Below are 16,350 nucleotides of genomic sequence, written 5' to 3'. Positions count from 1 at the left end.
TACCAATGAGAGCTGCAACTGGATATGAGCCATATGTCCCCAAGACAAGGCATGAATGGTCTGATCCTAATATTGAACAAGTCAGGAAAGATAAGAAGGCCAAGAATATCCTGTTTAATGGAGTTGATGGTAACATGTTTGACAACATCATCAATTGCAAAACTCCCAAGGAAGTTTGGGATACAATACAGATTATCTGTGATGGCACTGAACAAGTTAGAGAAAATAAGATGCAGCTGCTAATTCAGCAATATGAGCACTTTCATAGTGAAGATAGTGAGTCTCTTACTGACATTTTTAGTAGATTTTAAAAACTATTAAATGCTCTGAAGTTACATGGAAGACTCTATCAGACAAAAGACTCCAATTGTAATAACTCGAATTTTTGAGACCTTGTAAAACGTTTAATCAATAGTAACCCTGACAGATGGAAAAAAACTTTTGAGCCCACACTATGTAGTGCATGAGAAAATGAGTTTCAGAATTGATATTACGACTATACGTACCAAATAAGTGTATGTAAACGCTATTAGTTTTCGAAGAAAACGAACTTTGAAAAACGACCGTATTTACGACTTAACAAGGATTACGGGAATCATAATATAATTACGAGATTAAAATCCTACGGATTTATATTCAAGTAGGATAAATAAAAATATAAGGAATAAATACGAAAGGAATTACATTGCGAACCATTTACTAGTAGGTATTACGGAGAACGTTTAAGTAACTGAGCAAATGCGTAAACGATTAAATAAACGTAACGCACTAACTAAACCATGGTAAGGAAGTAACCATGGTTACTTTATCAAATAGTGATCTAACCATAGGATGACCAAGCTAGCGAGCAAATAGTGTGCTAAGGAAGCTAACCTTGTAGTTAGCTTGTAAGCTAACAAGCTACAAAGATATGTCCTTGGATTTGGCAACAAAGAATAAACCTAGAATGCTATACTAGGAAGAATAAAATCAAGTTGCAAGATATCAAGTTACCTTCCAAGAAGCAACCTATCCAAAGCATCCAAGAGAAGCAATTTGTTCAATTCGGCAATTGGAAGAAAAAGGGAGGAATTGGAATTCAAAACTCCAAGTTCAAGCTTTAAAGAAAGGTAAAAATCTTTGGCCCAACTTTATTTAAGGTTCACTTTTAAGATCCATTTAGTATGTGGTAGTAAACCTAGCTTACTAAGTAGTATTGATCAAATCTTGGTGTTTAAGTTAAGTAGATTTAAGGTTGGTTGTTGTTGCCTCAAGAACATAATGTTCTTGAGAGGAGTTTGTGTGTTGATGATGATTGTTGGTGGTTGTGTTGATAGTTAGGGCGTAAACGAAACCCCGATCGTAAACGTAAATTCATTAAAACCAACAAATCGTAACTTTAAGTTTCTGCAGAAAGTCCCGAAGTTGTAAACTGTAGATTCTTGAAAATAACCTTTTTATAGGATATACAATGTTATAAGGATCGTTTAGGCACTTGAATCGCTTGATTCCGATTTACGGATCAAAAGTTTAGGTCATTTTAGTAAAAGTGATTTACGCGACAAAAACTGCTACGAATTACGAACTTTGAAAATATAAAGGATAGACTTAAAAGTATTCATAAATCATGAAATTTTTACAGAGAGTAACATATTGAGTTTCCTAACTGCCATAAAATTTTTAAGTGAAAATAATGACTTTGAAATTTTATAAAAATATCGGAGCCGAGACCGCGCAAATAGAAACCGAGAGAATCCTTAAGCGGAGCCGACGACGATAATGAGAATGAACTCAAGATACTTAGGAAAATGAAGTGACCATAATGTGAATAGGACTTAAAAGAAATGTTAAGAGTAGTATGAGTTGAGAGGGTGCATAATGAGTAGCGCATGAGTGCGAGTTACCGTAAATTAGAACGGAACCTAACGAAATGAAATGTGTTTATGGTTATAGATTTCCGAGCGGAACCTAGAGCATCCTCCACCTCGAGATACCCAGGAAAGTTTACAAACCCAAATCCATTTTTACTGTTATGTTGTGAAATGATTGTTTTACTATCATCGCATAAATACCATGTTTGCCATGATTCGTAGTTGTTGAATTTCGTATAATGTAGCGATGTTATACGATAAGTATATATCGTGAAATGTTATTTCGCTTTAAGGCGTGACGTATTCTATAAGACCGAGAGTCGGTCGGGATTTAAGATAAAACCCGAGAATCATTCCGGAGATATTATAGGACGGTTATAAGTCCATAGTAGTACGTTTTAAAGGGACTCATCCTCCACTTACGAAACATTAAAATACCTCGAAATTTTATTAAAACGATTTCCCAACGATCATATTCCCTCAACTATATTTTATTGTTCGGATAATAAATGTTATATACTTGTTCCTTTATTATGGGAGTAGTATACTCCAACGTTTATTTATTTCAAACCCGATTAACCATTATAGATTATTAATTATATAGACACAAACTAGTTGAGGAATATTATTTTAAATAAATCTTTAGAGAGTAAACTCCTTCGAGGTTTGATTATTATCAATTATTATTTAATTAATTATTATTCTTAAAAGGGTTTATTATTGATTTAAAAATCATAGATCCTGATTTAAAATATACTTTCTGATTTCAGAATATCATTCGGATAATTTCAGATCGTCGGTGAATATTATCCCGTCTTATTAATATATTGAATATAGTTTCGAGAAGAAACTTTTCCCCCTTATTAATTATCTGTTGACAACGGTCAACTCACATCCTTAGTACTTCCTCCGAAATTCTCGGAAGTACGTATATACATATATATACACTTATATCTTAAAGAGATAAGCTATTTCTATCAACAAGAAAAACGCTTGAGGAACTTCGATGTGGTTCGAGTTCTCGAGATTGATAGAATTCTTTTAAAGGACAGGGGAGGGGTAGGCTTTGGTACTATGTGTGCTAGATGGACTACCAAAGGTACCGCAGGTGAAGGTACTCAGTGTACTCAGGAACTTGTGAAGTATGTGTATACCCGAAAATGGGACACGTAGCCCGAATGTGGCAAGGGTGATACCCAAGGGATGACGTTTTCGTCCTTCTACTAATAGAAAAGGTTACTATTTCCGTAGTACGACTGATCATCGTATGCGGTGGCTCCAGTGAATGTCCAAACTCTTCCAATTGGAATTGAAATTCAATACCGTAACCCAAGCCTAGGTGCTGGGATTACTATTAAGGTATTCGCAGGTTATTAAAACCCCCCTTAAAGAATTGTTTTCGTAAGAAGGTGTGTAATACCAAGGAAAACTATTTTTGAATAAAACATATATATAATATATGATGTTATTATACAGTCATTTTTCATACTATACATTATTATGCTGAGCATTATAGCTCACACTTGTTTTCTTCAAGTGACACAACACAACAGTAAATCAAGATGCCTGCCATGAGAACCACAGGTAGTCAGAATAAGCTAGATTAGTTTTCAGTTGTTTATAGTTTGGCTTATTTATAAGTATGATTTATGTAAGATAAGAAACAAGAAACGTATATTTGTCCGGCGGACTAGCCTTACCTAAAGGTCACTCCCCAGTAAGATTAATTACTTTTGGATTGTAATAAATATCACTTTATGGTTAACAAATACTCTAGTTATGATGGTTCGTTTCCATGACAATAACCTGTAAGTGTGTGTGTGATAAGTGTGGGGTCGTGAAGCCTGAGTATTTATATATTGTAGTGTGAGTTGTGTGAGTTTAGATGGCGTGGCTTCCGAGACTCCTGACCCCGGGTTTTGGGGCGCCACAGAAATAGTATCAGAGCCTTAGGTTATCAAATCTTGGAAACGATAGGATATAAAATACGTAGACATAAGAATAATAAAGTAATCAATTAGAGTTCAAGTCGAGTTCGTCGTCGGGCTACACGGGTAGTCTTTACTGTTTTACCCTCAAGGGAATTCCAACTCTAAGTTAGTAACACCTTGCCTATTGTGTCAGGTACCAGTGGAGCCTAGGAGGGAGGTTGATCCTGTTGATGATGTAATGATTCCTGAGTGTGATCCTATTCCCGAGCCAGAGAGCCCACCCATTGATGATTCAGACGATGACCCTACTGAGGATGTCCTAGAGGAGGAGACTGAGCTTCCTGTCCCCGTAGCTAATGGCGTAGTATGCAGAGATGTAGAGATGTACCCTCACCAGGCTATTCGCTCTCCTACACACCCCCAGGGATCCAGAGCCCTATGTCCTATACTGATGATGATGAGGAGGCGATACACGCACAGTTCCATGAGGTCCATAATATATCCTCTAGTGACCCAGATTCACCTCTACCACCACCGGAGACCATGCATGTAGCCGTACATGACTGGATAGTGGGTCAGCTTAACGCTGAGATCACTGCGGTATCTGCTCGCATTACGGAGTTACGCTAGGCACTGACAGCTGAGAGGGCCACCTGACTAGGATATCCAGGAGATTTCAGAGCTGCTTCCCCAGCCATAGCCCGCAGGGAGATCGATGGGATCGAGCTCCGTACCAGGGTTCAGATGAGGATGACATCAGTGGGAGGATACATCCCCGTAGTGGATGCAGAGATGAAGATTGCAGGAGTGATGAGGAGGGTGCGTGACCTCACTCGCAGTGATAGTGACTGAGAGACTAGTGACTAGATATCGACCTTGAAGAAGCCTGGGTGATTTGTCACCAATTTTGATAGGATAGATAGTAGTAGATAGCGTTCCTAGCCCTTCAGGGTACACGGCTTATGTATTTTCATTTCAGTATTTAGAACTAGTAGTGATAGATTGTAATCAGGCATGTACGAACTCAGCTAGTTCTTTCATCCCCAAGATATAAATTGGAGATCTTATTAATATATATATATATCTATGCAGTTATTAAGAAATGATGTCTATATTATTGCACTTTATAAAACCTGCTAGATAATAAATGACATGCTTACATATGAATAAAATAACCCAACTGTTATAATTATGTGACCAATTTTCTTTATCAGAACAATGCCACCCCGTAGAAGAGGAACCAGGGCACAGCCCGCAGAATCTGTTAACCAACAATGAGGTGACCCTGTAGTAAATGAGGAAAGTGAAGAAGACCTGGACTATAATGAATATGATGAGGAAGAATATGTAGAAGAAGAGGCTGAGGATACCCATCAGGGAGGGAACCCCATGAATGAATTTATGGAACTGCTAAGAGCAAATCTGAACCAACAGCCGATTCCACCACCTCCCCATGCTGCCCAACAGACAACAGCTACTGCCTTTAGATCCTTCAAATATCTCAAACCCCCAGAGTTTCTAGGATCTGCCGACCCCGTTGAAGCACGGGTCTGGCTCAAAGAGATAGAAAAGTCCTTCGAGATACTAGGTGTCGAAGAACGATATAAGACCATTTTCGCTTCTTACATGCTGAAAGGATAAGCTAACTACTGGTGGGAGTCTAAATGAAACCTATAAACTGATGCTGTGATTCCATGGGATAGATTTACCCGACTGTTCTTAGACAGGTACTTCCCTAGATTTATGGAAGCCCATATGGAGATTAGGTTTCTGGAGTTGAAACATGATAAGATGACTGTGGCAGAATATGAGGCCAAATTTACTGAGTTGTCTAGATTTATGCCTGAGTTTGTGAATACCGAAGAAAAGAAAGCACGAAGGTTTCAGCTTGGTCTGAAATAGGGGATACAGAACCGAGTAGCAGCGTTAGAGCTGACAGACTATGCCACCTTAGTACAGAAAGCCTCGATTGTTGAAGCTGGCAGTGAGCAGATTGTAAAGGAAAAGGAAAATAGGAAGAAGAAGATAGGAAGTCAAGGGATAGGAACCGGGAACAGGAGCCTTCCGAGCAGGTTCGTCAGGGGAGCGGTGTCCCAACCTGTACGAGGCCCCGGATTCAGAAAGGCCCCGAGTGAGAGCGTTGGCTTAGGCGGCGGACAATCTAGGGCAACATTTTATAGCCAACCCCGTGCCCCGATACCAAAATGTCAAACCTGTAAGAAGAGATACCTTGGAATATGTACCCAGACAAGAGCCCCTCTGAGATGTTACCGGTGTGACCAAATCGGACACCTTGCCAACAGCTGCACCTGACCCAATGTAACGTGTTTCCAATGTGGAAAGGTAGGACACTTGAAGAAGGATTGCCCAATGTTGAAACCCCCAGCCTCAGGAATGAGCAAAGCTGCATCCAACCGACCCCCAGCTGCTAGGACCTGCAATATGACTGTTCATGATGCTATCTGAAACACTGACGTGATAGCAGGTACCCTTTTGTTCAATTCCGAACATGCAAATGTCCTATTTGATTCTGGAGCAACCAAGTCTTTTATATCTCAGGATTTTGCTAAAAAGTTAAAACTTAATGCCTTACCCTTACGTGAGATATTACGAGTGGAAATAGAAAATAGAGAAATAATCCTTGTAAATCAAGTACACCCTAAATGCAAGTTGAAATTAGAAGGGAAGATCTTCGAGGTCGACCTAATCCCATTCGCGTTAAGAAAATTTGATGTAATCTTAGGGATGGATTGGTTATCCAGTAATGGAGCGCAAATAGATTGTGAATGAAAGAAAGTAAAGATAAGAGTGCAGAATGAAAAAGAAGTAGTGTTTAAAGGTCAATGACGAACCAGAAATTTCTAACCATGCTTCAGGAAAAAATATTGTTAAGGAAAGGTAATGAGGCCTATTTGGCTTATGCGATAGATACCAAGAAGGAAGTCCCTAATATACAGGACATACCCGTAGTAAACGAATTCGAGGATGTGTTTCCAGAAAACTTACCAGGATTACCACCTGACCGAGAAATAGAGTTCGCTATAGAGTTAGCACCAGGAACGACACCAGTATCCAAGGCCCCATATAGACTAGCCCCAGTTGAGATGAAAGAACTAGCTTCTCAACTGCAAGAGTTATTAGATAATGGAATGATAAGGCCCAGTGTGTCGCCATGGGGAGCTGCCAGTACTGTTCGTAAAGAAAAAGGACGGCAGCATGAGATTATGCATAGACTATCGAGAGCTGAATAAGCTGACTATAAAGAATAGGTACCCTCAATGACCTATTCGACCAACTCAAAGGAGCTGTACATTTTTCCAAAATAGATTTAAGAACAGGATATCACTAGTTGAAAATCAAACCGGAAGATATACCGAAGACTGCTTTTCGCACTATGTATGGACACTATGAGTTCTTAGTTATGTCATTTGGGTTAACCAATGCACCCGCAACCTTTAGGGATTTGATGAACAGAGTGTTCAAAAAGTACTTGGATATATGTGTGATAGTTTTTATAGATGATATTCTGATCTACTTGAAGACAGAGCAAGAACACGCAGAACATTTGAGGATAGTCTTAGAAATCTTGAGGAATGAGAAATTGTATGCCAAGTTCTCGAAATGCGAGTTTTGGTTGAGAGAAGTTCAGTTTTTAGGACATGTGGTGAGTAGCAATGGAGTTTTAGTTGACCCTGCCAAGATAGAGGCGGTATCCAATTGGGAAAGACCAACTACCCCAACAGAGGTTAGGAGTTTTGTGGGTTTAGCAGGATATTACCGAAGATTCGTGCAAGACTTTGCTAAGATAGCCGGTCCACTGACCAGACTTACCCGGAAGACAGAAAAGTTTGTATGGACAGAGAAATGTGAGGAGAGTTTTCAAGAACTGAAAAGGAGGCTGGTGTCAGCACCAGTGCTCGCTCTTCCCAATGGAAAGGGAGATTTTGTGATATACAGCGACGCATCGCTTAAAGGATTAGGATGTGTACTAATGCAGCATGGCAAAGTTATAGCGTATGCCTCTCGGCAATTGAAGGAATATGAGAGCTGATACCCTACGCATGATCTAGAATTAGCAGCCGTAGTGTTTGCCCTAAAAATTTGGAGACACTACCTATACGGTGAGAAATGTGAGATCTACACTGACCATAAAAGCCTCAAATATATTTTCACTCAAATGGAACTGAACATGAGACAGAGGAGATGGTTAGAGTTGATAAAAGACTACGACTGTGAAATTTTGTATCACCCGGGTAAAGCCAATGTGGTGGCTGACGCCCTTAGTAGGAAGGAAAGACTCAAGATGATAATGATATCGGAGGAGTTGATTAAGGAATTTGAGAAGATGGAAATTAACGTGAGGATGACCGGTAAGGGAACAGAAGGATTATTTGAGATTAAGCTAGTACCAGAACTGACTGAAAAGATACGAGTATGTCAGGAAAAGAAGATGAGTGAGGAAAAAGGAACATTGATCGGTGAAGAAGTGAGATGTGAGAAGGATGAGAAAGGGATCATGAGGTATGCGTCCCGGATTTGGATTCCGAATGTGCAAGAATTGAAGGATGAGCTGCTGCACGAAGGGCACAGCTCTAGATATTCAATCCACCTAGGAAGTATGAAAATGTACCGTGACCTTAAGGAATATTATTGGTGGCCTAACATGAAGAGAGAAGTAGCAGAGTGGGTCAGCAAGTGCTTGACATGCCAGAGAGTGAAGGCGGAACATCAGTGACCAAGTGGACTATTACGACCACTAAAGATTCCGGAATGGAAATGTGAGTATATAGCCATGGATTTTATGACAGGCTTACCAAGGACAAAGACCAATTACGATGCTATATGGGTTATCATTGATAGACTGACCAAGTCCGCATACTTCCTACCAATCAACGAAAGATACACCGTAGACAAGTTGGTAGATGTTTACTTGAAGGAAATTATAGTGAGACACGGCGTTCCTGTAGCCATAGTGTCAGATAGAGACCCGAGGTTTAATTCCCGATTTTGGAGAAGCTTCCAGGAATGCGTAGGCACCAGACTAAACATGAGTACCGCTTACCACCCCCAGACTGATGGACAAAGCGAAAGGACTATTCAGACCCTAGAAATATGCTACGAGTGTGTGCCATTGATTTCAAAAGAAATTGGGATGACCACTTACCCCTGATCGAATTTTCTTACAACAATAGCTATCACGCTAGCATAGGAATGCCTCCGTATGAAGCTCTTTACGGAAGAAGATGTCGCTCTCCCCTGTGTTGGGATGAAGTTGGAGAACACAAGATATTAGGACCAGAGTTAGTCTAGCAGACCAGAGAAATGGTAGGACTCATCAGAAAAAGACTGGTAGCAACCCAGGACAGACAAAAGAAGTACGCCGACCAGACCAGGAAGGATAGGGAATATGAAGTGGGAAATTCGGTGCTATTGAAGGTATCTCCATGGAAAGGAGTGATGAGATTTGGAAAGAAAGGGAAGCTGAGTCCCAGATTCATAGGACCCTTTGAAATTTTGAGGAGAATAGGACCTCTAGCTTACGACCTCGCCTTGCCTCCTAATTTGCAACAAGTACACAACGTGTTCCACGTGTCCATGTTGAGGAAGTACCATGCCGATGCACGACATGTAATAGGGTACGAGCAGGTAGACTTACAACCAGACCTGACCTACATCGAGAAGCCAGTAAGGATAATGGACCAAAAAGAACAAGTGTTGAGGAACAAAACGGTGAAGCTAGTTAGGATCTTGTGGAGAAATCAAAATGTTGAGGAATCAACTTGGGAACTTGAAGACGTAATGAGGAATAGATATCCCCACTTATTCTCTAATTAATTCTGGGACGGAATCCTTGTTAGAGGGGAAAACTGTAATAACTCGAATTTTTGAGACCTTGTAAAACGTTTAATGAATAGTAACCTGACAGACGGAAAAAAAAACTTTTGAGCCCACACTATGTAGTGCATGAGAAAATGAGTTTCAGAATTGATATTACGACTATATGTACCAAATAAGTGTATGTAAACGCTATTAGTTTTCGAAGATCACGAACTTTGAAAAACGACCGTATTTACGACTTATCGAGGATTACGGGAATCACAATATAATTACGACATTAAAATCCTACGGATTTATATTCAAGTAGGATAAATAAAAATATGAGGAATAAATATGAAAGGAATTACATCGCGAACCATTTACGAGTAGGTATTACGGAGAACGTTTAAGTAACCGAGCAAACGCGTAAATGATTAAATAAATGTACCACACTAACTAAACCATGGTAAGGAAGTAACCATGGTTACTTCATCAAATAGCTAACCATAGGATGACCAAGCTAGCTAGCAAATAGTGTGCTAAGGAAGCTAACCTTGTAGTTAGCTTGTAAGCTAGCAAGCTACAAAGATATGTCCATGAATTTGGCAACAAAGAATAAACCTAGAATTCTATACTAGGAAGAATAAAATCAAGTTTCAAGATATCAAGTCACCTTCCGAGAAGCAACCTATCCAAAGAATCCAAGAGAAGCAACCAAGTAGTATAAATACCCTCCCCCCCTTTCCCATTTGTTCCATTTGGCAATTTGAAGAAAAAAGGAGGAATTGGAATTCAAAACTCCAAGTTCAAGCTCTTGTAAAATCACCCAATTAATTCCCAAGCCTCATAGCAACTAAACTAAGGTAAGAAAATTCTTTCATCTCTTTTTATCAAGGTTTGATGGGTGGAATAAATTCAAGAAACTCACTAGTGAATAGTGTGAATAGTAACCTCTCTTTGGTTTCTTGATTTCAATGGTGGTTTTAGGTTCTAAAATTCATACCAAGCACTTCCAAGCCTCCACCATCCTCAAGAACACATCTCAAGCTTTAAAGAAAGGTAAAAATATTTGGCCCAACTTTATTTAAGGTTCACTTTTAAGATCCATTTAGTATGTGGTAGTAAACCTAGCTTACTAAGTAGTATTGATGAAATCTTGGTGTTTAAGTTAAGTAGATTTAAGGTGGTTGTTGTTGCCTCAAGAACATGATGTTCTTGAGAGGATTTTGTGTGTTGATGATGATATGATGATTGTTGGTGGTTGTGTTGATAGCTAGGGCGTAAACGAAATCCCGATCATAAATGTAACTTCATTAAAACCAACAAATCGTAACTTTAAGTTTCTGCAGAAAGTTCCGAAGTTGTAAACTGTAGATTCTTGAAAAATAACCTTTTTTTTAGGATATACAATGTTATAAGGATCGTTTAGGCACTTGAATCGCTTAATTTCGATTTACGGATCAAAAGTTATGGTCGTTTTAGTAAAATTGATTTACGCGACAAAAACTGCTACGAATTACGAATTTTGAAAATATAAAGAATAGATTTAAAAGTATTCATAAATCATGAATTTTTTACAGAGAGTAAAATATTTAGTTTCCTATCTGCCATAAAAATTTCAAATGAAAATAATGATTTCTCAAGTTTATAAAAATGTCGGAGCCGAGACCGCGCAAATAGAAACCGAGAAAATCCTTAAGCGGAGCTGACGACGATAATGAGAATGAACTCAAGATACTTAGGAAAATGAAGTGACCATAATGTGAATATGACTTAAAAGAAATGTTAAGGGTAGTATGAGTTAAGAGGGTGCATAATGAGTAGCGCATGAGTGCGAGTTACCGTAAATTAGAACAGAACCTGAAGAAATGAAATGTGTTTATGGTTATAGATTTCCGAGCGGAACCTAGAGCATCCTCCACCTCGAGATACCCAGGAAAGTTTACAAACCCAACTCCATTTTTAATGTGGTGTTTTGAAATGATTGTTTTACTATCATCGCATAAATACCATGTTTGCCATGATTAGTAGTTGTTGAATTTCGCATAATGTAGCGATGTTATACGATAAGTATATATCGTGAAATGTTATTTCACTTTAAGGCGTGACGTATTCTATAAGACCGAGAGTCGGTTGGGATTTAAGATAAAACCCGGGAATCATTTCGGAGATATTATAGGACGGTTATAAGTCCATAGTAGTACGTTTTAAAGGGACTCATCGTCCACTTACGAAACATTAAAACACCTCGAACTTTTATTAAAACGATTTCCCAACGATCATATTCCCTCAACTATATTTTATTGTTCGGATAATAAATGTTATATACTTGTTCCTTTATTATGGGAGTAGTATACTCCAACGTTGATTTATTTCAAACCCGATTAACCATTATAGATTATTAATTATATAGACACAAACTAGTTGAGGAATATTATTTTAAATAAATCTTTAGAGAGTAAACTCCTTCGAGGTTTGATTATTATCAATTATTATTTAATTAATTATTATTCTTAAAAGGGTTTATTACTGATTTAAAAATCATAGATCCTGATTTAAAATATACTTTCTGGTTTCAGAATATCATTCGGATAATTTCAGATCGTCGGTGAATATTATCCCGACTTATTAATATATTGAATATAGTTTCAAGAAGAAACTTTTCCCCCTTATTAATTATCTGTTGACAATGGTCAACTCACATCCTTAGTACTTCCTCCGAAATTCTCGGAAGTACGTATATACATATCTATACACTTATATCTTAAAGAGATAAGCTATTTCTATCAACAAGCAAAACGCTTGGGGAACTTCGATGTGGTTCGAGTTCTCGAGATTGATAGAATTCTTTTAAAGGACAAGGGATGGGTAGGCTGTGGTACTATGTGTGCTAGATGGACTACCAAAGGTACCGCAGGCGAAGGTACTCAGTGTACTCAGGAACTTGTGAAGTATTTGTATACCCGAAAATGGGACACGTAGCCCGAATGTGGCAAGGGTGATACCCGAGGGATGACGGTTTCGTCCTTCTACTAGTAGAAAAGGTTACTATTTTCGTAGTACGACTGATCATCGTATGCGGTGGCTCCAGTGAATGTCCAAACTCTTCCAATTGGAATTGAAATGTAATACTGTAACCCAAGCCTAGGTGCTGGGATTACTTTTAAGGTATTCGCAGGTTATTAAAACCCCCCTTAAAGAATTGTTTTCGTAAGAAGGTGTGTAACACCAAGGAAAACTATTTTTGAATAAAACATATATATAAAATATGATGTTATTATACAGTCATTTTTCATACTGTACATTATTATGCTGAGCATTATAGCTCACACTTGTTTTCTGAAATTGACACAACACAACAGTGAATCAAGATGCCTACCATGAGAACCACCGCCAGGAAACGGGTAGGAAATGGCCAGCTGTTCCGTAGATTGTTTGGTGTTGTACCATAGGTAGTTAGAATAAGCTGGATTAGTTTTCAGTTGTTTAGAGTTCGGCTTATTTATAAGTATGATTTATGTAGGAGAAGAAACAAGAAACGTATATTTGGCCGGCGGACTAGCCTTACCTAAAGGTCATTCCCCGGTAAGAATAATTACTTTTGGATTATAATAAATATCACTTGATGGTTAACAAATACTCTAGTTATGATGGTTCGTTTCCAAGACAATAACCTGTAAGTGTGTGTGTGATAAGTGTGGGGTCGTGAAGCGTGAGTATTTATATATTGTAGTGCGAGTTGTGTGAGTTTAGATGGCGTGGCTTCCGAGACTCCTGACCCCGGGTTTTGGGGCGTCACACCAATCTTAAATTCCTTAGATCTCTTCCATAGGAATGGAAACCTATGATAGTCTCATTGAGAAACTCTCATGATTACAAGGAGTTTACTTTGGAGAGACTGTATGGCATCGTGAAAACTTATGAGCTTGAAATAGAGCAAGATGAGAGGATGGAGAGAGGAACGAAGAAAGGAGGATCCATTGCACTAGTTGCTGAGTTAGAGAAAGAGAAGGAGATGAAGATGGAAGCTGTTGAATCAACTTCAAAAGTCTGTGAAAATAAGGGCAAGGGGCTGGTAGCAGAAAATGAAGATTTTTTGAGCCAAGATGACATGGAAGATATTGATGAACATCTAGCATTTCTTTCCAGAAGATTTGCCAAGCTCAAGTTCAAGAAGAACTTTGGAGCAACCAAGCCAAATAGAAACATGGTGGATAAATCAAAATTGAAATGTTTCAAATGTGGCTTGGTAGGGCACTTTGCCAGTGAGTGTAGAAAGTCAGATTCCAGCAAGAAAAAGTTTGAGCCTGTGGATTATAAATAAAAATATTTTGAGCTGCTCAAACAAAAGGAAATGGCTTTCATTACACAAGAAAATGACTGGGCAGTAGATGGTCTGGATGAGGATCAGGATGTGAGCTATGTCAATCTAGCCCTAATGGCCAAGTCTGATGAAACAGAGACAAGTTCTTCAAGTAATCAGGTAATCACCACTAACCTTGCACATTTATCTAAAGCTGAGTGTAATGATGCAATAAATGACATGTCTACAGAATTATAACATTTGCGTGTTACACTTAAGTCTCTTACTAAGGAAAATGCTAAAATCAAAGAAAACAATTTGTTTTTAAGTGAGAGGAATAATGTGCTAGAGTCTCAGTTCATTGAATTTGAAAAATTGAGAATTGAGTGTAAAATTGCTAAAGATGAATTAACTGAGTCCTTGAAGAAAGAAGAGATCTTGAAGAAACAGCTTGAATGAGAACAGGAGGTGATTAAGGCATGGAAAATATCTAGAGATGTTCATGCTCAAATCACCAAAGTTCAAGGTATTGAGTCCTTTTGTGATGTAGCCTGGAGGAAGAATAAGGAGAAGCTGGAATCCAATCTGGTTGAAGGATTGCTAACTGATGTAGACTCGACGGATGATGAGGCTCATCCGTCGGATAATAAAAAGGGTTATCCGTCGAGTGACATAAATCCTCATCTGTCGACTGTGAGCAAACCTGTGAGTAAATCCAAACTTGTCAAGTTAAATGAGAAATATGGATCAGTTTCCAAGAACTTTGTTCCAGGAGAATCCAGTAAAGTAAAGAAGGAGAAAAAGGCTAATATTGGTCATATGGCTGTCAAGCAATTGAGTGACAGACTGTAAAAGATTGAAGTTAAAATAGAGGCTAAAAAGAAAAATAATAGAAATGGTAAAATAGGAATTAACAAGCACAACATCTACACACCCAATAAATATGCTCCTAGAAAAATATGTGTCAAATGTGGTAGTGTAAATCATTTGTCTGTTAATTGCAAAACTGCCATGTCTACTTCCATATATGTGCCACCTCATTTTCCCAACATAAATGCCATGTCTTCTATGCCTATGAATGCTATGTCTACACGGAATATGAATGCACAGTTTGCTAATATGCCATTTGCACCTAATCCTTATTATGCTGCATTTAGTATGCCACAAATGCCATTTAGCATGCCTTACTGGAATAACATGTTTGCTAACAGCATGCCATTTCCTGTTAATCAAAATATGCATGATAATTCTATTGTAATGAATGGTTTCAAAGGTTCAACTCAAATGACTAAGGATGAATCTAATATTCCCAAGTCAAATGAGATAAAGCCTAAGAAACAGAAAAAGAAAGCTAACAAGGCAGGACCCAAGGAAACTTGGGACCAAAATCAACTTGATTTGATTTTGATGTGTGCAGGGAAACAGAAAGAATCTATGGTACTTGGATAGTGGTTGTTCAAGACACATGACTGGTGATTCTACCCTCCTCACAGAGTTCAAGGAGAGAGCTGTCCCAAGTATTACTTTTGGAGATGACATCAAGGGTTATACTGTGGGATATGGCTTGATTTCAAAAGACAATGTCATCATTGAGGAGGTTGCCTTAGTGGATGGACTTAAGCATAATCTGTTGAGTATTAGCCAGCTTTGTGATAAAGGCAATTCAGTAACCTTTAACTCAGAAGCCTGTGTTGTGACTAACAAGAGGAGCAACAAAGTGGTTCTCACTGGTGTGAGAAAAGGAAATGTGTACCTAGCTGACTTCAACTCATCAAATGCAGAATCTGTTACTTGTCTTTTCAGTAAAGCAAGTCAAGATGAAAGTTGGCTATGGCACAAGAAGCTATCCCATTTAAACTTCAAGACCATGAATGAACTAGTAAAGAAAGAACTGGTAAGAGGTATTCCTCAAGTGGAGTTTTCTAAGGATGGATTGTGTGATGCCTGCCAAAAAGGAAAGCAGATCAAAACATCATTCAAAAAGAAGCTTGATTCAATAATTGAAGAACCTTTGCAAATGCTGCACATGGATTTGTTTGGACCAGTCAATGTGTTGTCCATCTCAAGAAAAATATTTTTCCTAGTAATTGTAGATGATTTCTCAAAGTTCTCTTGGACATATTTCCTAAAGTCTAAAGATGAGGCTAGTGAAATCATCATCAATCACATAAGGCAAGTCAATAATCATCCTGATTTCAAAGTTAGAAGAATCAGGAGTGACAATGGAACTGAGTTCAAGAATTCTGTCATGAGAGCACTTTGTGAAGAAAATGGGATCCTGCATGAGTTTTCAGCAGCAAGAACTCCACAACAAAATGGAATAGTAGAAAGGAAGAACATATCACTTATTGAAGCTGCAAGGACAATGCTTGAAGAATCTAAATTACCAACATATTTATGGGCTGAAGTTGTAAATACTGCATGCTACACTCAAAATATTTCTCTGATT

The sequence above is a fragment of the Apium graveolens genome, chromosome 6 (assembly GCF_009905375.1).
Source record: "Apium graveolens cultivar Ventura chromosome 6, ASM990537v1, whole genome shotgun sequence".
NCBI classification, from domain to species: Eukaryota; Viridiplantae; Streptophyta; class Magnoliopsida; order Apiales; family Apiaceae; genus Apium; species Apium graveolens.
This window is presented reverse-complemented; position numbering follows the sequence as displayed.